Source organism: Rhinolophus sinicus, linkage group LG18 (genome assembly GCF_036562045.2).
Source record: "Rhinolophus sinicus isolate RSC01 linkage group LG18, ASM3656204v1, whole genome shotgun sequence".
Classification (NCBI taxonomy): Eukaryota; Metazoa; Chordata; class Mammalia; order Chiroptera; family Rhinolophidae; genus Rhinolophus; species Rhinolophus sinicus.
In genome coordinates, this window is record NC_133767.1 from 13,824,911 (window position 1) to 13,847,196 (window position 22,286).

Here is a 22,286-nt window from a genome sequence, read left to right on the forward strand (position 1 = left end):
ATCATCTCTTCTTGAATCATATGCCCAAATCTGAACCATCCATTCTGGCTGGGAGAGAGGGGTGTTCTAGTCATCCCGGGTCATAAACTCAATCCACTCCATTTGGGAACCCACTGATGAACGTTATCCCCAGGACTAAATGGAAGAGCGGAGGAGTTTCCCAAACAGATCAAAGAATGGAAATGGGAAGGCATACCATTGAACAAAAAAATCTAGTCACCATGATCCACTATAGTTACTCCATTAGCTGAATTGGGCAAAGGATTGAGAAGGAACACTTAAGGCTCAATGCTAAATTAGTAAGCTGTTTTAGAAGTTAAGGTGAACTAAAAAAATGTAATCAATGACAACCATACCAATTAGCACCCAGATCTTAGTTCCTAAATACCAATCCCTACTGAAAGAAAATAGGGTTCCTTAGAGAAAGAGCTGGTGCCAGGTCTGGGCAGGAAAAAGACAAGGTGAGTCTAGGACATTGTGTTCCAGAAAATGAATTTTACTTTAAAAGTTTTAATGGGGCAACCAAAATATTTTAATTAACATATGCAATGTTTGCTGCCTTAGCATCCCCTCAGGAAGCACATTATATTTGGTTGTCCCTCCTTTTTTAATAATATAATACTATGGATATCATCCTTCTAAATCTTGCTAAACTTACAACTCATTCAGAGACACCTGGGCATGTATTTAAGGAGAGTCCTGGCTTTTTCACCCTTCTCTGTAGTCTAGAGCACAAGAAAAAAGGAAGCACATGCCCAACGTAGGCCTTGAACCCGCAACACTGAGAGTAAGAGTCACACGCTTGTGTTTCCAGCTCCAGGCAGAGACAGGAGCTGTAGTGGCCCACCGTCCTCCTTCTTCGAGGTAGGGCAGCCTCCACAGGCACCCCTTGGATATTTCAGTTTTTTGTTTATTTTTGTATTATTTATTTTGACTTAGTTTTAGGTTACTATTTCTCTCTAAAATGAAACACACGAAGCTGGATGCTGAAGATCAAAGTTCCAGCTACAGGTCACAAGTCTTCCATTCAAACACACTCCAAAGCTTTTTGTTTCACCATTTCTTAAAGTGTTTACAGGAAGTTCTTTAAAATAATTTCATCCCAGACACCAGGTTTCTTCAATGATGCACAGCTCTGTGACATTTGTTTCCATCCGATTGATAGGAATAAAAAATGATTTCTATTTTTGTCTTTTGGTAGCATAGAGAAGTAAGACTATCAGCCAGATCCCTTTAGTAATCAATGAGGAAAGGAAAGGTAAGAAGAGACCTGGGCTGTGCTGGCTGCTGATTTCCAGTTGTCTTTCTGAGGGTGTGACTTCAGACGTGTTAAATCACACTCATGCCTCTACAATCATTAGTCATAGTAATCTTTTTTTAGATGATAAAAAGGAAAATATCCGATGGACATAAAAATGGTCAAAATATATTTACTGCAGGTCAATTTCTCCCTCCCCCCAAAATACAAAATAACATATAATTGGGATGGTAACTCCGTTGGACATTCCAATTCACCCCATTACTTGTTCCCCATAGAAGTAAGGGGAACAGGCATGAAGTTTTATTAGTAATGTTATAGTAGTAACCAGACATGTTCGTGGCAGCTTATTTGAGGTCCATCAATCAAAGCATGGGTGTCATTCTCTGCCTGCCCACATCTGAACACATTGAGCTACCATGGAAACTACAAAGTAAGGAAAAATATATTTATTCCAAGATTCATTTACTGGGATTTTTAAGCGCCCTACCTACTGTAAAGCCCCAAAGTGGTGATAATGTGGTGATAAAGTGCTAGGAGCTGCTGTGTTTTCTGGCATGAGCTCCCATCCTCTGAGGGTCCTGAGAAGGACTGTGAATTGGTCTTGGAGCCCTCATGTAAGGAGGAGGTGGTCCCATTGGGTGGAACATGTATGGCCCAAAACCTGGGCGGGGGGCAATACCAGGAGGTAGCAGTCGGACAATGGTCACCACAGCTGGAGGACCACTGGAGGGTAGATTGAAGCAGCTGCTAAAAGCTTCTGTTGCTGCAGAAGGAGCCCAAAGAGCTCCTGGCAGTCCTGGAATGGGCTCAAGCTTGATCCCAGAGTCTGTGGTTCCATCCTTCTCTTTCTCTTTTCCTCTGGCTGCTTGAGACCTTCCCCATTTCTCATTGAGTCTCCAGCCATTGACAATCAACTTATTTAAAAAAAAAAAAAAGATTTTATTGGGGAAGGGGAACCGGACTTTATTAAAGAACAATGTGTACTTCCAGGACTTTTCCAAATCAACTTGTCCTTTCAATCTTAGTTGCAGGGGGCGGAGCCCACCATCCCTTGTGGGAGTCGAGGAGTTGAACCTGGCAACCTTGTGGTTGAGAGCCCGCGCTCCAACCAACTGAGCCATCTGGCCACCCCGGAGCTGAGCTGCAGCTCATTGACTTCATTCTAGTTGCGGAGGGCGCAGCTCGCTTGCCCATGTGGGAATTGGGCCAGCAGCCCTGTTGCCCAGAGCTTGAGTTCTAACCAACTGAGCCACCCGTCCGTCCGCCCGGACAATCAACTTATTAAAGGACTTCTCCACAGCCATTTCTGCAGCCTGCCTTGTGGCAAACTGGATGATAGCACACTGTTGTCTCTGCACAATGGTGATCAGGGATCATCTGGATTTCTCCAAACTTGTATAAATGATTTCTTAGATCTGTCTCAGTAATGGTATCACCCCAACCACCAACATCTAGTGTGGTGCTAGTCTTGTCCTCTGGTGGGTCCAGATGAGGCATTGTTGAAGCACGCTTTAGAAGCTTATCTGCCATAGCGTCATTGATTCCAGAATATTGGTCTTTAATGTTCTGATCAGCAAAGGGGTTATCTGGATCTGTAGGCGTCTCGTGTCTATATGGACACTTCTCTCCTCTCTTATATTCTCCTCTCACCCAGAAGGAGCAAGTGTGAGGTAGATTCCTATCATAGTAGGGTGTGGTCCGGCCCAGTTTGAGCAGCATGTCACTGGTGGATGTGCTTTCCCCAGCATGCCAACTGGTCGTGTTCCATCAGAGTTAGAAATCTCCCTCTCCATATTGTGTGTAGCACTCTTTGTTAACATCTGACTTTGGCGTGTCATCCCCAAAAGACAATCCTGCGTGACAAACATGGATGGGCAGGCCATACTCTAGATCCAAGAATGTCTGACAGACATTCTTCAATTTACTGCAGGTTTGGCACACTTCAGTCTTCTTGAAACACATGTGGACCTTGGGGCTCCAGTGAAACCCTGGAATGGCCTGGAACAGATTTTATACTCCTTCCTGTACTTTTCTTTGGTCATTTGGATATAGGTGTTTTCTTCAAGACACGCCTGGCACAGAACGGGGAAGTCCGCATCTTCATAGTTCTACCTGTTGTAGGTGTTGGAACCCAGCAAAGTCGCCACGTTTAGAGCATTTGGAGGCAGAGGTAGCTTCCAAGTTGGGAGAGAGGACCACCATCAATCCTGTCAGGCCTCTCTATCTTTTTTTAACTGACTGTTACATACATCTATTGAGTTTGCTTTCAACGTTTGTGTATCTTTACTTTTTGAAGAACTTAGTTCTTTTTCATTCTCCTACAGCATTTCATATAGCTCCTGTTGTCAAAGATATTGTCATTATTATCTTTCATTTTTTAAACATAGTCAGTTGTATTATAGTCTGTGTTTGATAATCTTGGCATCTGAAATCTTTGCAATTTTATTTCCATTGCCTATTGTTCATTGGTTGTTGCTCATGGTGCCTTGTTTGCTTGTTATTTTTTATTGTGAGTTGCCCATTTTCCTTGTAAATTTCTTTGTGTGGGGAATTCTGTGAGATCTGGAATACAGGTATATTTTGCCACAGAAAATTGTTGTTTATTTCTGCTAGGAAGGGGCTCAAAGACTTAACCAGTCATGCGTCAGTTTAAACTAAATCTTCTACTTGAGGTGTTCTCTCTCTCTCTCTCTCTCTCTCTCTCTCTCTCTCTCTCCAGTTGGCCCTCAAGTGCACAGAATTGGATTACTCATGACCTTCAGTTCATGGCACACTCTCAAACTCACCATCCCAAACAAAAAGGAAATCCTGCCAATAATATTTGTCCAAGTACATGGTCCTCTCCACCACTCTGTTGGTCTGCTTCCTCCTCTCCAGTGTAACCACCTCCCAAATCCTGTGGCAGGCAGATGCTCTTGGCACCCCTTAGCACTCTTCTTTCCAGCACATGCTGAAGGCATTGGCAGGCAAGCACTTGTGACTCCATGGGAGGACTTTTCCTGGGCCCATGTGCTGGACAAGCAGGAAAGGCTTTAGGAGTTAATCCTCCTCCCCTGAGTCTTGCTTTCCTCTCTCCTCCAGGTGCTGGAAGGAAAGTTGCCTTCCCACTGATGGAGTATTTTGTGAAAATTTGGCACTGGGAGGCATCCTGGCTCAGGGTTCTGCAGAACAGATGTCCACCCCTATAGAGCTCTTGTACATGCTTGTTACACTTCGTCACAGATAGGAGATATTCTCTGGTACAGTTTTAAAGTGTGTGCTCTCAGGAATCCATTGGTTGACGTTATTTAGCTGCTGGGGATGAAGTAAGGGTGTAACCACAGACCAGTAAGTAAGGGTGTAGCGTCGGACCAACCACACACCCACTACTGGTCTTCAAATGCTTGGATTTTCCAACTATCCCGTGTTAACCAGACCAATGTTTGGGCTCCCCATCCCGCTCCGGCAGGAGCCCCAGATTAAGGTGGAGGGGACCGAGCTTCTGGCAGGTGCTGGGGCTCAGCACAGGGTACCTGACGCCTGAGCTCCTGGGACCCTTTCCGACCTCCGGCAAGGGAAAAGGAGAGCACCAGAAGGACACGCCTAGGTGTGGGGGGGACCCTCTGCCGGGAAAGGAGTGGAGGGGCCTCGAAATATTGGCTGCAAACAGCTGTAGACCATCGCCTCCCCTTTTGCGGAGGCCCTGGCTTCCTGAGCCCAGGACTGTCGGGGAAGCCCTAGGCTGGACGTTTCAAAGACGTCCGACGAGAGAAGAGTGGGTTCCTGATATACGGAAGGAAGGACCTCTCTCTTCCTTCAGTGCCTCGAACTCGGGCTAAGAAAGTAGTTTGTTGGGACACACAGCTCTGGAAACGCTTTGGCGACTGGGCCCGCAATTAAGTTTAAAAAGCGGCAGTGGGAGGTACTGAGCCAGCCTGAAGCCTTTTTTAAAGATACTTCCCACCGAGTCAAGCTTTGAGATTCCCGCATATCTGGTATCTGAGGCGAAAAACGTGGGCTCGTCCGGGATTTGAACCCGGGACCTCTCGCACCCTAAGCGAGAATCATACCCCTAGACCAACGAGCCAAGTGGGTAACTATAGCCCAGTCTCCTTTGTGGCCAATGTGGCATCTGAGGCGGCACCAAGAGGGTGGAGCTGCGCCCAAAGGAAACTGATTTTAGATCCACTGGGAAAGGCTAAATTCGGGAACTGGTGGGCCCTGGGGCAGCCCAGCACTCCCAGTGCCCACAAAGTGGGGAGCGCGTCCCCCAGTCCAGCGGTCCCTGCTGCCCTCGCCCACCGCCACCACTCTGTTATCCGACAACAAAGAGCCTTTGGTTAGGAAGGCCGGCTGGCCAGCAGGCGGTCCGTGCGTCCCCGCGCCGCCCTTTGGTCACTTCGCAGACGCTCCTCGCAACGAGAGCACGCGGGGGAACGCGCTGGGGCAAAAGATTGAGTGTTGGCACCTGGGGGTGGAGGGGAGCGGAGGGGGGGGCGAGGCAGGTCCTGAAGCCCCGCTCCCTGGGACACCCGCTTTGGAAAATGCCGCACCCCTACCCCTACGGTGTGGCACCCGATGGGTGCTGACGAAAGGCTGAGGCGTGCGTGGAGGTAACGGCGCCCACTGCCTCTGCTCTCCTGCCTGCTCCCGTTTTCCCCGGCACCAGCCCCGCTCCCGCCCCTCACACACGTACAAGATCAAAACCAAGCAAAGAAGCGCCTATGTGGGGCGTCCATCCCTGGAGGCTGACGCGCAGAGTGGCTTGGTTTCGTGAGCTGAACGAGGCCAGCAATTGTCTTGGCCTTCAGGTACCCTAAAGCGGCCTGATGCCGGGAGTGGGGGGCCCTGGGTGTGTGTGTGGGGGGTCAGGCCAGCAAACACACCCGCACTAGGGCGTGTGGGCGATGCCCTCCCCCGCTCACCCAGGGAGAAGGCCGGTCCTCCGGTCCCCAGATAGTGCATCCTCGGGGACGCAGAGGCCGCGTCCGGGGGTCAGCCTCCGGGCCACTCCGCCGTCGGTATGTCCTTCTCCATGTCCGGGCATGAGCCGAGCCCGGAGGATCTGGCGGATCTGGGCTGAGCTGGTCGCCGTGTGCGAAGTCCCGTCACCACTCCCCCGCCCCTCCGGATCCAAGGCCCCAGGGCCTGCGCGCAGGCGGCAGAGGCCAAGACCCAGCCAGGGGCCACTGAAGTTCTGCCCGCAGAAGGCCTCTGCTCACTCACCCCCAGCTAAAACGCACCTGTAAGAGTAGGGTGCAACCCAGGACTCGAGTGGCCGTCATTTCAAACCCTAAGAACTCTGTACTCCTAGAGCAACCAATGGAGCAACTTTCTCTTACTCTAAATGACCTCCTGTGTCCCGGAGTCGTGCCCCTTAACCCCAATTACCGCACTTGGTAGCGCGGGATGCCGTCTGTGTCGCGAAGTTCACACTCTGGTTGCGCCCACAGGGGTTTCCGCCTAGTCAGTCTCGCGTTCTCTGCTGAAAACGCAGGAGGGTAAAGGGGAGGCGCTCGTACCGGAGTTGAACCCGAGTCCTCTATCGAATCCAAAGCGAGAAGCAGACCTCTAAGACCAAAGAGCCACCATGGAGTGGGTGGTGGGTTCCCTCCCCTTTTTTCCTCCTTCCTTGCCCTTCTGCAGCTGACGGGGTACAACTTGCCGCAGTCAACCCAATAGCTTACTTGTTAGCGTGCGCACCTGGGAATTCCGCTCCGTGGCTTTGCAGGTTAGCAGCCGCTGTCAGATTTCAGACCAAGGGTTAGTTCTGCCAGATAATCAACTAGCTGATCCGCAATTATTCGTTCCCGCGCTGAGGCCCTAGCGAAAGGCTTCGCGCTGCAGCGCGAAATCAAGGTTTCCCAAACGGCGGGGCAGATGGGTCTCCCGCCCAGCCTGTGCTCCAGTGGAGAAAGGAGAAGCGCAGCGGTGCCCAGAGTGAACTACCGCGCCACTCCCACACAGAGTCCAATACTCCGCCCCAAAGAACTGCGCCCACCTCCCTGGACTGGAGGCTTTTTTTTTTTTTTTTTTTTGGCGGGGTGTCAGGGACAGAACAGACATTGGAATTCCCAAACTACTAAACATTGGGACCACTGTACACCTCTACTTGCTCAGGTACCTGAATCAAACTCTCCCTAACATGACCCCAAGGGGGTCATGGAGACGAGTCTGGACAGCGTTCCAAGGAGAGGTTGGCAGCAAGCAGAAGTTTTCTGTGGGATGCTCATTGGTACAGGGGACTGATTGTAGCTTAGGGTGCAAGAGGGTCAAATCCTGGAGGGGGAGGAGGGAAGGAAAACCCTTGGAATCCTCCCCAGAGCCTTTGCTAGCAAGGTGTGAGGAAGTAGCCAGGTCTGCTTTAAGGGGAATTGGTCCTTGCCTTGTCCTGGATGTGGGTGGCTGAACTGATCTTCAGTAATGGGAGTCCCTGGGGGCGGAGGCGCGTGGCGCGTGGGGTGATCCTGGTTCAAGGGCCAGAACCCAACCATCACTCCCTGGGATGAGCTGTTTTTATCAGCTGTGTCCCCATTTTAGACCAAGGCAGACAGCTGGGAGCGGAAAACCACGTGGGACAAGAACCCACAATGCCTTGATAAAGAGCTAGCCCAAAGTGGGGCTCAAAACCCATGACCCTGAAATTAAGGTCTCGTGCTCTACCCACTGAGCTATCCTGGTAACCGCAGTGTAGTTTGTTGAATCTCTAGGTTAAAGGTGAGTCTCAGATCAGAGCGATGCCAGAGTCTGGATTGGCCTGTGGACAACGTTTTTAGTGATACACATAGCCCTCAATTCAGACCCCAAAGGTCAGACTCAACCTGAGACACCCAATGGTGTCCAGCACTGAGTTAGATCCTGGTCCTTCTCTGTGCCCTGGGCCCCTGGGTCCCTGTACCCTGATGCCACAGGAGGTGGGTAAGTCAGCTTGAGGTCACCAGGGACACCTTCCTCAGGGAGATGGAAAGCAGGCCTGACCCTTCAATTCCTCGTTCCCTTGAAGTATTTTGCTGAATTTCCACTTGAGTCCATCCGGGTTACCTGCCAGGAGCGGGCCCTTGGGATCCAGCTCCTTCGGAGGGAGTGGCACAGAGCCAAGGTCTGCCAATTTGAGACAAGAGGCTGTTCAGGTTCCAGACCGAAGGGGTTTGGAGGAGTGTGAAGTGTGGAGGTTGGAGGGGCTCCGGGAATTGAGAGTGGCCTCAAGGAGAAAACCTGGCTTCTGCCAGACCTGCTCGGGGAGGGGGCCTTGGGTGGGCAAGCAGCCTGGAAACTCAGGCAGGAGTTAATGCTACAGTTATGAGGCACTGCGCTAAATGTTTTTCAAAAAAAAATAAGTTTTAATATCCCAAACAAATCTTTGAAGCATGAGCTGCTATTATCCCCACTTTACAGATGAGTAAACTGTGGTCCTTGACAGCACAGGCTTTATAGGTCCAGATCTGTGGAGTCCAGATGGGGAACTGAATAGCCTGGTCTTGTAATCCTCTGTCATCCCTAAAAGAACTGCCCAGGATTTGTGTCCTAGACCTTTCACAACTAGGAGGAGCCTCGAGACCCCAGACCACAAGTCACTTGGCCATGGAAATTTCCCAGGGCAAGATTTCTCCAGGAAGCACAGAGTTCTACAGAGGCTGAGGTTTCGGGATGGAGTGTGTGCAAGGAAGTTTGGATGCATGGCTCCAGGAGTCAGCTCTGTGTGTCCACAGTGTTCTAACGTGGGATGTGAACAATGAGGGGGGTGGGTGGGGCTCCAGCTCCAGGAAGCCCCTCTCTTCACCCCCTCTGGGGCAGTCCTGGAAAGGAAGCTGGTGTCTGTGGGCACATCCCAGTGGCCTAATGGAAAACGCATCCAGGAATGTGGGTTTGAGTCCAACCCGAGGTACAGAGGTTACCCCGTAGGCCAGCCAGTCACACAGACTTGCCTTGTTCACCTTCAGCTGCAACTTGGGACTTGTGACCGTCCCTATTCTAAAAATGAAGGGAGACAGGGACCACGCGATGATCATACCCCTAGACCAACAGTCCTCTCATGGGGGTCTCCCTGCTGCGACCCCAGAGCACATGGCTACAGTGGGAGGAGGGTCTCAGCCCCCTTTGGAATGAACCCGGGTCCTGCAGGGATGAGGACAGGTGGGGAGAAAGCCCTGAGACTGGGTCTCCTGGGTGAGGGGAAGAAGTTCTGTGCTAAAATAAAGGGGATCAGGGTTTCTTCTCCCAGACTAGAGATGAGTGGAGGGTGCCAAAACTCCTGTTCCCTGTCCCCATGGACTCTGGGTCTAGGACCCTGAGTGTGAGGGCTGGTGTGTCTGCTATGGCCCCACTTGCCTCTTGGAGTCTTGGATAAACCAGAGCCTTGTACTGGGTCCCAGCTGGGAGGGAAGGTCCTGCTGGCAGGCTCTCATGGATCTGTGATTGTCACGCAAGGTAAACTTCACAGGATTGAATTCCCTGCTCTTGTGAATGGGATGGTGGGGGCGGTTAAATTGTACCCCTTGGGTCTCTAATGAACTCAGAAGCCCAGGGTCAGAAGGCAGAGGACCTCACTCCTTTTTATTTAATTCACATCTGCACCCCCTCTGGGAAGGTCCAAAGAGTTAGATCCAAGAGCCACCTCCAGCTGAGAGACCCTGACAACTAGGCAGCCTTAGGCGCTGCAAAATAGTTAAGAAATATGTACATTCATCAGAGGTAGGAAGGCACCTGAGAGTGCTGTGTGAGATTAATCAACTGCAGGCCTGATTCCGCAGAGCTCTGCTGTTCCTTCCCCCCTCCTCAGGCAACAGCAAACAACTTCAGGCAGTTTTTTGTTTTTCGTTTGTTTGTTTATCTGTTTGTTTGTTTTTAAAGTGGTGAAAGAGCAGTTTATTATTTTAAAAAGTACACTTCAAAGAAGAAGAAGCAGGCCCAAACAGAAGGCAGTGGCTCAAGGGCCATTATTAGAAGAGAAAGTACACTCCAAAGGGTTTGGAGCGGGCCCAGCAAAAGAAGGGGCTCAAAAGGCCCAAGGGCTCAAAGGGCCAAGGACCAGGGTTAGGGCCTGTTTGTTTTTTTAAGAAGGGCACCACTCACAGTGGCCCATGAAGGAATTGAACCGCCAACCTTGGTGTTATTAGCACCACGCTCTAACCAACTGAGCTAACCGGCCATCCCTAGACAACAGCAAACAACTTAAATCCCAAAATGCAAAGGTAACTCAGGTCCACAGAGACTGGACTCTTCCTGGAGCACATGTACCCTTGCCCCCTTCACCTTGTCTGCAGCTGGAGGTCTTTCTCTTTTAGTAACAAAGCACCATACCTTCCCCACATCTGCAAGGGTGGTCTGTAATCCTAGTCCTAATTTAGAAAATACTATGGATCACGATCCTGGGATCAGGGGCAGCCGGATGGCTCAGTTGGTTAGATCACAAGCTCTGGTTCGATTCCCACATGGGCCAGTGAGCTGCGCCCTCTGCAACTAGATTGAAGGACAACCACTTGGAGCTGATGGGCCCTGGAGAAACAAAGTGTTCCCCAATAAGATTAAAATAAAAAGATCTTGGGATCTGGTTCATGGGCCCTCACAAGGGGGTTGTGAATGTTTGGCTTAAGATTATATATTTAAAAAACCCCACAGGAGAATCCTGTTCTGAGTACTCCTGTTCAGCTGGTCTTGGTCTTAAAAATGCTCATGCCTACCTAGCCTGCCACTTGAACTACCCCTGAACTAAAGGGAGGTCAACCTGGGGCTTGGGGCTTCTTCCAAAGGGAGAAGGAGGCAAAGACTCTGACACCCACTCTTACCCCCCATCCCCAGGGCAGTGCAGGGCCAGTGCTGTTCCCAGCCTGACTCCTGTTCCTCCCTGAAACTGGACCGGAGCTTCAGGATTGAAAGCTGCGAGGGGACGGGACTGTCTAGTCCAAAATTCATGGGTGGGGACATGCTGACCCAGACACACAGAGAACCAGGCTCATGACCTAATGAGAGGCCAGTCTCTAGTGGCACCGAGCGCCCCCCACCCCCTCGGGTCCCGGGATCCTCATGCAGGGGGCGGCAGCTCTAAACTGCCTTGTCTAGGTCCCTCCCAGTTCTGGGATCAGAACCTAAGCTTCCGCCTAACTGTCCCTACCGCCCAGGAGGCTGAAAGCTAAGGGCCCTTTTGCAGATCAGAGGGCAGGGTCTCAGGGGTCAAGGTTACTAGAGATAGGTGGAACAAGGCATCCCTCTCTGTAGTGGCCCCTAGAAGATGAGTCCCCCTGGGCCTGTGGGAGCTCTTGGGTCCAAATCCCGGGCCAGTCTCACTTTCAAACTCTCAACTGCCTCCCCTGCATGCTACCCCCACCCTGCTTTAGGGTGGGCAGAATGGCGTGAACTGGAGGTGGGGCCGGTACTGGGGTATGATGCAGGCTCCAGCCAGGGCCACTTCCTTTCCGATCGGCTTCTGAGACCTTTAACCAAATATGAGGAAGGACTAGCGTGGTGCCCTGGGGCCTGCGTGCGCGTGGATCCAGACCAGAGATGTCCCGCAGGGTAAGGGCTGCGGGACAGTACCTGGGCCAAGGAAAGGAACTTCAGGGGATCCAAAGCCAAGCAGGGACTTTGGGTGCTGAGCCCAGGGGAGAGAGGGCTTGGCCCACGACAGGAGACCCTGGGTATACCGGGGCCTTAGCCCCCTTTCTGTAGGTGGGCGGGCAAGATGGCTTTAACCTGAGGCTCATGGGGGAGTGGGGCAGCTTATGGGGAGGGAGGGAATGCTTTGGTCTTGAGTTTGGGTCCCACAGGGAGCCCCCACGCTGTCCTGGAGCTGCACCCAGCTCCGTGGCTGCCCAAGTGCCCGGTGCCTCAGCCTGGGCCAGAGGGAGGTCCCAGTGGCAGAGGAGCAGGGGGAACCGAACCTGGAACCTTGGGACCTGCAGCATCGAACTTCATCCCTGTTTGGACGCTGAGCCCAATGCTCCCCGCCATGTACCGCTTCCCTTCTGGGGCCTCTGGAACATTTCCCCATCTGAACCAGACAGGAGCAAGTGGATAGAATAGGACAGAAGTGAAAGGAAGTTTGGTTTGTTGGTCTAGGGTTATGATTCTCACGTTGGGTATGCAAGGTCCCAGATTCAAATCCCATGTGATCTCTGTAATTCAGCTATTTTTCCTCCCAGGATGGTCAGGTTGCTACAACCCAAGGGGGCCAAAGTCCACTCAGGGCCAGGAAGGAGTCTGTGGGCCCTTCCCAACACATACCAGCAACCACAACACCTTCCAGCCTGTGGGGCTGGCCTGGGCCTGTGATCACTTCTGCTCAGCCAAATGTCAAATGTCCTCAGCACTTTGGCATGGGATAGAGCAAAGACACATGGTGTTTGCCTGCACTACAGATGTCAGGATTCTGGGGCAGAGGATAGTGGCAGGGTGCCCAGCCTTCAGATAAGACTGAGTTGGCATCCCAAGCCCCAGAGATGAGGGCACACCCCTCCTTGGCCAATCCCTATCTCAGTCATGAAGGAAAATCCAGACTGTGCAGCAGGCAAGTAAGGGAGAGCAGAAGTTAGCTTCACCAAGGCTCACAAAAGGGACTTTTTTGGCCTAAGGATGTTTTTCTTGCTTTAGATGTGAGAGGTCCTGAATTCAATCCCAAAAGGCCTCCTGTTCTGAAGCAGGCAGTATGGGACCTGGCTCTGATGTCTTTGGGAACCAATAAGGAGGGACACCTAGAACAGGCCTGGGATCCGGAGCCCTCAGTGTTGGGGACTGCTAAGAGCTTGGGTTTGCTGGATCAAGGTGTCACTCAGACACAGACAGGGCTCTCCAGGTGGGATTGGGCTCAGGGTGCAATCGTCTCCAGATCACCCCCAAACTCCAAGGAGCCACCAGCAGGAGCTCCCCCTGACGTCAGTTACTTCTATTCATTAAGCACGTGACTCCTATCCTCGGGGTGATACTTTTGACCTAGTTCTGTGGTTCCCAAACTGTGTGTGGAAGCACTTTCGTAGTATTTTAAAATTTCCAGGGATATTTTAAAGTTTTGAAGGAAACAGCAATTCTCAACATCCATCAGACACCATACTCTGTGAAATACTACCGTGTTTCCCCGAAAATAAGACATAGTGGGACAATCAGCTCTAATGCATCTTTTGGAGCAAAAATTAATATAAGACCTGGTTTTATTTTACTATAATATAAGACTGGGTATAATATAATATAATATAATATAATATAATACTGGGTCTTATTTTACTATAAAAATTAATATAAGACCCGGTATTATATTATATAATTTTTGCTCCAAAAGACGCATTAGAGCTGATTGTCCAGCTAGGTCTTATTTTGGGGGAAACATGGTACTAAGGTGTACGGATCTAACTCCCTAGTAAACGCAAATGTTATTTCTTCTACCTGAAGAACACCCGGAAAAATTACTGAGACTAAGGGTGCCCTGAAGGGAGAAATGTAGGGAATTTCTCCTGAGTACCAGCCACAGTCCTGGAACCTGGCATTCCCAGGGTGCAGGGGAGGGACAAAGACAGCCGCGCGGGTGTCTCTGAGAGAAGCTTCATTTCCCAGGAAAAAAGAAAGAAAACCTGTGCCTACCAAACACTGAGCCTGGTCTTTTAACAGCCCAAGCAGCTGAAAGAAAACAAAAGAAAATTAGCTGATGGAAATCATATACCCTTTTCCTCCCTCTCCCCCAAACTGGGAAGTGAAAGGCTCCATGCCCATTTCCTTTTTACTGGGAGAGTGGGGCACTCACGCACTGGGGTGCCCCTGCTTCGGAGCCTACTACTAGGGGGCTCCCCTCCTCTCAGTCCCAACCTGACTCCTGGAGATTTACCCCTCACCATCCCCCCACACAGTACTGAGGGCAGGCGCCCTGGACTTCCCGGAGCTCCAGGTTTGAATCCTGTTCCCCAGGAGAACGTAAAGTAACAGAGCAGATCGTTTGGGGTTTCTTATGTGTATGAATAAAATATTTGTTGATATGAGGGTCCAGATATTTAAGTCGCCTCACTCAAAGTGGAGAGTGAAGTCTACATCCAGAGACGGTTTGAGGGTTCAGGTAAGCCACACCGTGATACGAGTAGCCTATAGTATAAACGGTTAACTTGTAAAATACTTTCTTTTCGTTGTATCCGGTGCCTTTATCAGACAGAACTACACACCCAATATGGGGCTCGAACACTCGGCCCTGAAATTAAGAGTCTCATGCTGAGCTACATAGTCAGGTAAAGATAACATTTGCAGTCTTGCCGCTCAGAGTCCGAAGGGCAGGCGCTGCAAAAATGGCAAAGGTGCGACTTGCTTTGGGGGAGGCTGCGCAGGTGTGGCTGCCCCTGGAGCCACCCTCTGGGCATTCAGGCAGCCCGGCACATCCTGACATTGAGTGAGGACCCGGTGTCCCCCCATTCTCAGCTAGTTGTGGGTGGAGACGGAATCCTTTAACCTTGGGGTAAAAGTGGAATTTTTGGCCTGGGGCTGGTAGACACAGCCCTGAGTCCAGGGTCTCTCATGGTGGTCCTGGCAGGGGTGGGGAGGGTCAGGGGTGGGTAGAGGCAAGAGCCACCTCTCTCCAGAGCCTAAATGCAGCTCAGAGAAGCCTAGATACATGCTCCCCCAGCGTGGTATAAGTCCAGCCTGTTTATGGCCCCAGTTCATTCAAAATAATCCAGAAAATCACTCCCTCCCACTCCCCTGCCGACCTGTGTGTGTAGGGCGCAGAGAGGCCCCCTGAAGTCCCAGTGGGGAGACCTCATGGCTCATTTTTTACCTCCTTGCACCTGTGAGTCCATGGAACCACAGCTCTGCCTGCCATGGCCAGTCTTGAGCATATCTTGGAAAAATCGAAACCTGGTCGTGGGCCCGCCCACAATAGCTTAGCTTCTAGAAGGTCCCTAGAGGAGGAAGGCTCATTGTCTACCATTCCTGACCAGCGGATCAGAGTGGCAGCTAGCCATGCAAGGGCTCGTGAGGACGGAGGAATACTGGAAGTATGGCCCCAGCTCTGCTCCGCGCCTTAAGCAACAGAGAGAGTAAAGCACCCGCAAGTTCCTCTGCGTTGGAGGCCTCAGTTTGTAGGGTGTGGAGAAGCCAGCTGAGTTCAAGACCAGGAGGAGGCAGAACGGAGTCCCGGATCTGCAGAGCTGCAGTCTCCCCTCCAGGGCTTAGAGCTGGGCATACCCAAGCCTCCTGTGGGGCCACTCGGGAGTGAGCGGGAAGGCTGACGCTGTGGTGCGGGACAGGGAAATGGGAGTGAAGATAACCAGGAACCAGCAGGTAAAGACTAACCCGGAGCGGGACTCATTGGTTTAGGGGTATGAGCCGCACTTAGGGTGCGAGAGGTCCTGGGCCCAAATCCAGGACGAGACTTGGCTGGGACACCTCTTCCTCTACCCACTTCTCTGCAGCTCCTGGGCTGGTAAAAAGCCTGGGGTCTTGCCAGGCAGCAGGGCCCTAGTCCAGGAAGCCCCTCAACTATGTTCCATTGAGTCAGCCGCTGGCTTGGCTGCTTCTCCTGTTAATGACCAGTGCGGGGTCGGCGTGGTCACCTCACGAAATGGACTCCCCCAAACTTCGGCCCCAGTTTTCCTTTCCTCCTCTTTCCCTGGCTTTCCCTGGGTTCTGAGCAGTTTCTGCAGGCCAGCCTCCCACGTCCTCCACATTACTCTGGCCATCTAATGATGGACATCGATCTTATCTTTGCCCACGGGGGGAGCATTAAGGGACAACCGTCCTCCCCCGCAGCCAAGGGGTGTCAGCAGAGGCATCAACTCCATTCCTACCGAGTAGTACAGAACCCTCACCAGGAGTGAACCCCGGGGCGGTGCTCTCTTTCCCCACCAGAGGGCGCATTGCCAGAGGAGGCTGCTAGACCAGAAGACTTGAGATCTAGAGTCTCACAACAATACTGAAATGTCCAAGATGCAATGAAAATCAGTGGTCATACTAAGAACCAGGAAAATCTCAACTCGAATAGAGAGGACCCCACACACACCAACACATGTTGGAACCATATGACAAGGAGGGTAAAATGTGGTATAGCAGCCATTGTAAAAATGCTTGAAGGACCAATTACAACCCACTTGAAACAAATTCAAAAATGGAAATATAAAAGAAATAGAAGATACAAAGAATAACCAAATGGAAAACTTAGAACTGAAAGTACAATAACCAAGTAAAAAGCTTAATGGATGGGCAACAGCAGAATACACAAGACGGAACTAAGAATCAGTGAACTTAGAATGATAGAAATTGCCCGATCTGAAGAATAGAGAAAATAGATTTTAAAAAATAGTCTCCGGGATTTGTGGGCTTTAACAAAATATCTCATATTCAAGTCATTGGAGACCCAAGAGAAGAGAAAGACAAGGCTAAATAGTGTTAGAAGAAATAGTAGCTGATATTTTCCTGTGTATTTTTAAAAAATAGACTATTTTTTAGAACAGTTTTAGGTTCACATCAAAATTAAGCAGAAATACAGAGTTCTCATAAATGCTCTGCCCCCACATACACACAACCTCCCTCATTTGTGTGTATTTTAAAAACCTATCTCTGTCCACTTTTTTCTGACATATTTTAAAGCACATAGTGTTTTGATTTTTTTCGCACATATTTCTACAAATAAAGTCTGTTTGTTTAAAATACCCACATTGCCACAAGCACATCCAACAACATTAACCTTAATAGTCTCTCATCCCCAGTCTGTGTGTAGGTTCCGGTAAGGACGGACCCACTCCCTCCAGGGATGTCTTTGCTCCCATCCCTGAATCCTGAAAGACTGGATCCCAAGACAGAGGACCTGTGGCAGGTGACCTGGCTGGGCTGTGGAGTGAAGCTGGGGACGGTTTGGACTACCCCACACACACATACACACACCCAGGCTCCAGGAGGCTTTCAGGACCACACCCCTTCCCACACCACACACTGGATGGACAGTTGCATAGTACCAAGGGTCACACCAGGCTCCTGCCCGGAGACCTACCTTCCAGTCTAAGACCCAAATCCCAGTGCAAGCCGCAGCCCAGAAGACGCACAGGAAGGAATTGGGGGTGTTCAAGTGGGAAGCAAAAGGATGAGGAAGGATGTTGAGGAAATTCACGAAGCCCTCAGGGGAGAGGCCCCACATTGCCACTGCCAGTGACCCAGGGCAAGGTGTTTCTCTGTCCACTGAGCAAACCCAGACACTCGGCCTCAGTATCCAGGCCCAATCTGGTCACTGGGATCTAGCTGGGGTATGCACCCACCATGCGGCCTGTCTGCGCCCACCCCCACAGGCCCAGACCCCACTCCACTCTGCTGGGGATTTCATTGATGCCCTAAAAAGACCTGAAACAACAAACTGTGGACTCCTCCAGGATTTGAGGCTGAAGCGAGAATAAGACATTCTGCACAGGGACCTTCCTTGGCAGCATGAACTTCGCTGCCCTGGACTGTCTGCTTCCATTCACTGAACAAATGACCGCTGAGCCCAGCTCAAGCCACACCCTGGACTGCGGCTGGGCCTAGAGGGGAGCAGACCCTGGTGCGGAAGTGGGGAGGGAGGCATGAGGGAGGGTGGCCACTGACACAGAAGAGGACTGTGGAGAGGAACTACCCTGCAGGTGGAGACCGTAGTGGTTTCTTCCCTTAAGGATCAGGAGTCTTAAAGATTCTGGCCACAGGAGAAGAAAGCTCCAGCCAGCGAGCCTGGTTATCCCAGTTGACCTCCACAGACCTCAGGGTCAGGAGAGGCCTCACGGTCTTCGCAGAGGGCCCTAAGTTCTGCGCAGCAGACCCACTCATTCAGGAACTTGAATCAGGAGGCATGAAAGGGACACCCGGCACCACCACCCAAGCTTAAGAAGAGAAACCTGGGGCTATTTAGGTCAGAGATGAAGCCCACAGGCCCACAACTCTGGGATTGGTATCAGGAAACCCTTCCCAGATTCAGGCCCCCTAAAATCCCCACCAAATCCTCAGTCCTTGCCTGTATTAGCCCTAGCTTTTATTTTCTGTATTCTGATGCTTTGACAGCCCCTCCCAGGGTTAGCCAATTTGTGGAAATAGCAAACAACGCCTCCACTAACAGGTGTTTCAAATACAAACCAACCAATCCAGAGTCCACAGCCCCCAAGCAGCTCTTTTATGTGGCTCTCACACTCCAGGCCATTGTCCACCTGCCAGAATTACAGCCAACTCAGAACAGCACCTATGCACCAGAGCCCTCTGAAATTTTGAAAACTAGCCAGTCTAAACCTGTTTACCCTGCCTTACCTGTTTCACCTTCCATGAAACCACAATAGAGTCTCTGGACCAGGTTTCCCCCTCACTTCCTCTGCCTACTGAGGGACGCTGGTTCTTTCCCTGTGGTCCCCTGGTGAAGGTGTGTCCCCCTCCTCTTAGGAACTGTAACAAGCCATCTATTCAATGGTTGGATGTTGGCCTCACTATACCTGAATAATGATAAAAACTGCGGTTCTTCCAGCGTGGACAAGAGACTCTGAGTCCAGAGCGCAGCCTCAGGAGGGCAGGCGGACCCCACGCCCGCCCGTGCTGGTTCCAACCCTGAGGCATAGCCCATTCCTCCCCATGCTCGGTCTCTGCTGCGGTTTCCTTCCTTCCCGTGGTTTTGGAAGGCCCTTCGGGAAGCCCCTCCAGACGGAAAAGGACACTTAAAAACGTGGGCTCATCCAGAATTTGAATTTATGACCTTTCACACCCAAAGCAAAAATGTACTCCCAGGCCTGGACCCTACTACGACTTGCATTGCACACACAGACCAAGTCTCCCGCTCACCGAGACAGGCGTGGCCTCGAGGAGTTTGGCCCCACCCCCACCCCATCTCGGGTGCGGGGAGCAGGGTCTAATGCCAGGCTGTCCGTGTTCCGTCACCCTCAGCTCCAGGAGGAAGCCTCAGGCCTGGAGGTGCCCGCCAGGCTGCACCCGACCCAGGCAGAGCAAGCGACATGTGGTAGCATGGCGCCAGGGACCAGCCTCCACTCGCCGGAGACTTCGGGGAGCGGCGGAACCTACAACCTGAAAACATGAAGGTGTCTGAAAAAAAACACTGGGCTCGTCCGGGATTTGAACCCGGGACCTCTCGCACCCAAAGCGAGAATCATACCCCTAGACCAACGAGCCACCATGACAAAACACTCCTGACGTTTGCAATTGGAAGCCTGTGCCCGCGGCTCCACCCTCCTGTCTGAGCAGAGTCGCGGCTTCCTGGTCCCTGAAGAAGCGTGGGAGAAAAGGGTTGGTTCGGATTCCAGAAGGAAAGAGGGCAGTGAGGCGCGACCGGAACCTGCCCAGTTGAGGAACTGCGGCCCATCCGGCCCCCAGACCCGCAGAACCTTACTCCACTCCGACCCGCCGAGGGCCACCAGCCCCAAGCAACTAGAGGAGGGGGCAAGTGACAAGGCAGAGGGAGAAAGGCCGTGTGGCCTGGGTGAGCGTGGAGGTCTCTCATGGTGGACCCCAGCTCCAAAATTTCACCCAAAGTGGGACACAAGTCCAGGAGGATGAGGCTCTAACCTCCCCAAAACGGCCTGCCAGGGCGATCCTCGATCATCTCGGGGTTCTGCACTGACCCCGGGGCTCCTGTCCTCAAACGAGTCCCTTCTTGGCCTGGCCTCAGCCCCAGAAGACCCTCGCAGTTCTGGAATCTGGACCCCCATTCAGAGGTCAGATTGGGGTCCGGGTGCACTTCTTCCCAAAAAGGCAGCTGCTCCAACGCCCCAAATTTTTCTTCCCTCTTGGCTCTGACAAGGGACCCCGCATCCACCTGGGAAGGAATGTCCCCCTACCTTGATCCCGCCGCGAGGGCCTACGCCTTCCTGATTTGCCTCATGCTGCGCGCCCTAAAAAGGGCTGAGAGTTTGATAATCAGGGGTTGTCGGTGACTGGAATCCGGCACTTCTCACACCCTAAGCGAGGATCCCACCGCGCTCCTTACTGGCCATCGCTAGTGACACTCATCCCGGTGCCGTTCCATGCCCTCTACTTTCAGGCTTTCCCGAGCTGCTGGAGCCACAAAGACTCACGACCGACAGCTGACCGCGGCCGGACGGCGCTCTCGCTCCCACCGAATTGAATGCTCCAAGGTCGGGGATGCAGCGTGCCCAGGATGCAGCGCAGTACCTATCAGTTGTAGAACAGGGAAATTCTAGACAACTTCAAGTAGTTTGTGGGGTAACACCACTCTGCAGTCGCCCGGCTAGCTCAGTCAGCGGCGCATGAGATTCTTAGTCTCCACGTTGGGCGTTACTTCTGTCCCAGTGACCTTACAACTGAGTAGAGGTGAATGGGTCCATACAAATTAAACCTCTTCGGAAGAATGTGTTGCTGGTCCAGGGAGGCCTGCACGCGGGAGCTGGCCTCCAATCTCACCAGAGCAACTTGCTTTTGTCTCATTCGTGTTTTACTATATATATTTTGTCATTTTAAAAGTTGAAATCAACACAGAATTTCCAGATACAGCACACAGAGCGGCAGGGACTTTTGCGGAAGGGAACACTCTGCTGAAGTGGGAGAAGCAGGATAAGGCAGGTGCACCAGTTATTAAACTCTTACCTCGCTGCTTCAGACTCACCCGTCGAGGCCCTGCTTCGTGAGCCTGCTTTGCCGGTTGATCCGTCTGGGTTTTGCCGAGAGGAGGAACTAGAGATACTGAAAGGGTAGAGGAGGAAAAAGGAACTCACTACTTCCTGTTTCCTGTTCCTACTGGCCCTCCCTTACGTTTTTATCCATGCAGCAACAATTTATTCCAGAAATCACAGCTGACCCCAGTTTGAAATTTCCCTTCACTCACAGAATCAACCTCATCATGGCCCATTAGAGAAGCTGACTGAGGTCCCCTCCTCAGAGGTCTATATTCCAGCCCCCTGGGTCCCTCCTCTGGCTCAGAGACACCTACTCTAGCTGAGTGGCACCTCTTCTTTAGAGATCTGCTTTCAAGCTCCCTAAGGCCCTCTCCAAGTTTCTAACTTTTAATAATCCCACCTCTTCCCTTGGTCTCCCCAGCCCTATGGGTGGCAGCTGCTTTCTTTGTGTCCCCTTTCTGTCTCCTCAACAACTCTTTATACCTAGTTAATCACTGTTTCATGAATAATCCTCCAGCTTTATTGAGGTATAATTGACAAATAAAAACCGTACATATTGAATGTGCACAATGTAATGATTTGATATACCTGTACATTATGAAATGATTGCAACAATCAAGCTAATTAATACACCCATCACTTCACACAGTTACCTTGTGTGTGTGTGTTGAGAACACTTAAGATCTACTCTCAGCAGATTTCAAGTATACAATACATTAACTATAGTCACCATCCTATACATTAGATCCCTACAACTTATAACTAAAAGTTTGTGCTTTTTAACCAACCTCTCCCCATTTCTACCCCTCCCCCCCACTGGATGGGTTTTCTGACTGCTGCAAGACCCTGGTTTGGTAATGAACTTGGGCTTGAATACAGTACCGAGCTCCCTGCCAACAGGAAATGGGACACTGGTAATTCACAGCAGGCAGTGGCATCATGATCAGGCCATGGGTCACCTGGTGATAATGGTCAAGTGCCAACTGAAGCAAGTGCCCTGGGGGACCATGTGACTGCTGTACCTGAGAGTTATGGCAGTAAAGGTGACTACAAGGACGGTGGCATGAAAAGGATTTTTCTGGGTGCACCGGTTTGCTTACAGAAAGAAAATAAAAGGATCAAGCCTTTAAACTTTCAGCCTAAGTCATGTTCAGAGACAGGGACATTTTATGGCAGCCATGAAATAATCTTACACCTGTAGGGCTGATGTTGCCAGAAATCAAATACATAATTGAATCATGCGTGTTGCAGAATGACAATGCAAGTGGAGTTCACAGCCTCAGGAAATCTTTCATGTGGAAGAAATAGCACTGATTCTGAAGGTGTGGAGCCAAAATCTTGGGTACATCTCTGGGTGGGCTCAGACAAAGCTGAAGATCTTGAACCGCTAAAGTAGCCCATCTCTGGTACCTGAGGAGAGGAGCCTTCCTGTGTTTGAATATCCTATAATAATCTCACCCAGAGCGTTCGTCTTGCAGGAGGATGCCAGTTCTCCT

The 22,286-nt window shown here is 51.2% G+C and overlaps 2 non-coding genes and 1 pseudogene across 2 annotated transcripts; all 3 read right to left on the minus strand.

Annotated features, from left to right (window-relative positions):
• Positions 1-2,396: 2,396 nt before the first annotated feature.
• Positions 2,397-12,187, minus strand: LOC109436308 (pre-mRNA-splicing factor RBM22; annotated as a pseudogene).
• On the minus strand, positions 5,256-5,327 carry TRNAP-AGG (transfer RNA proline (anticodon AGG)). Its single transcript has one exon. It is a non-coding gene; the product is annotated as a tRNA-Pro (tRNA).
• Positions 12,188-19,258: 7,071 nt separating the features above from the next.
• TRNAP-UGG (transfer RNA proline (anticodon UGG)) lies at positions 19,259-19,330 on the minus strand. The gene has a single exon. It is a non-coding gene; the product is annotated as a tRNA-Pro (tRNA).
• Positions 19,331-22,286: the final 2,956 nt, after the last annotated feature.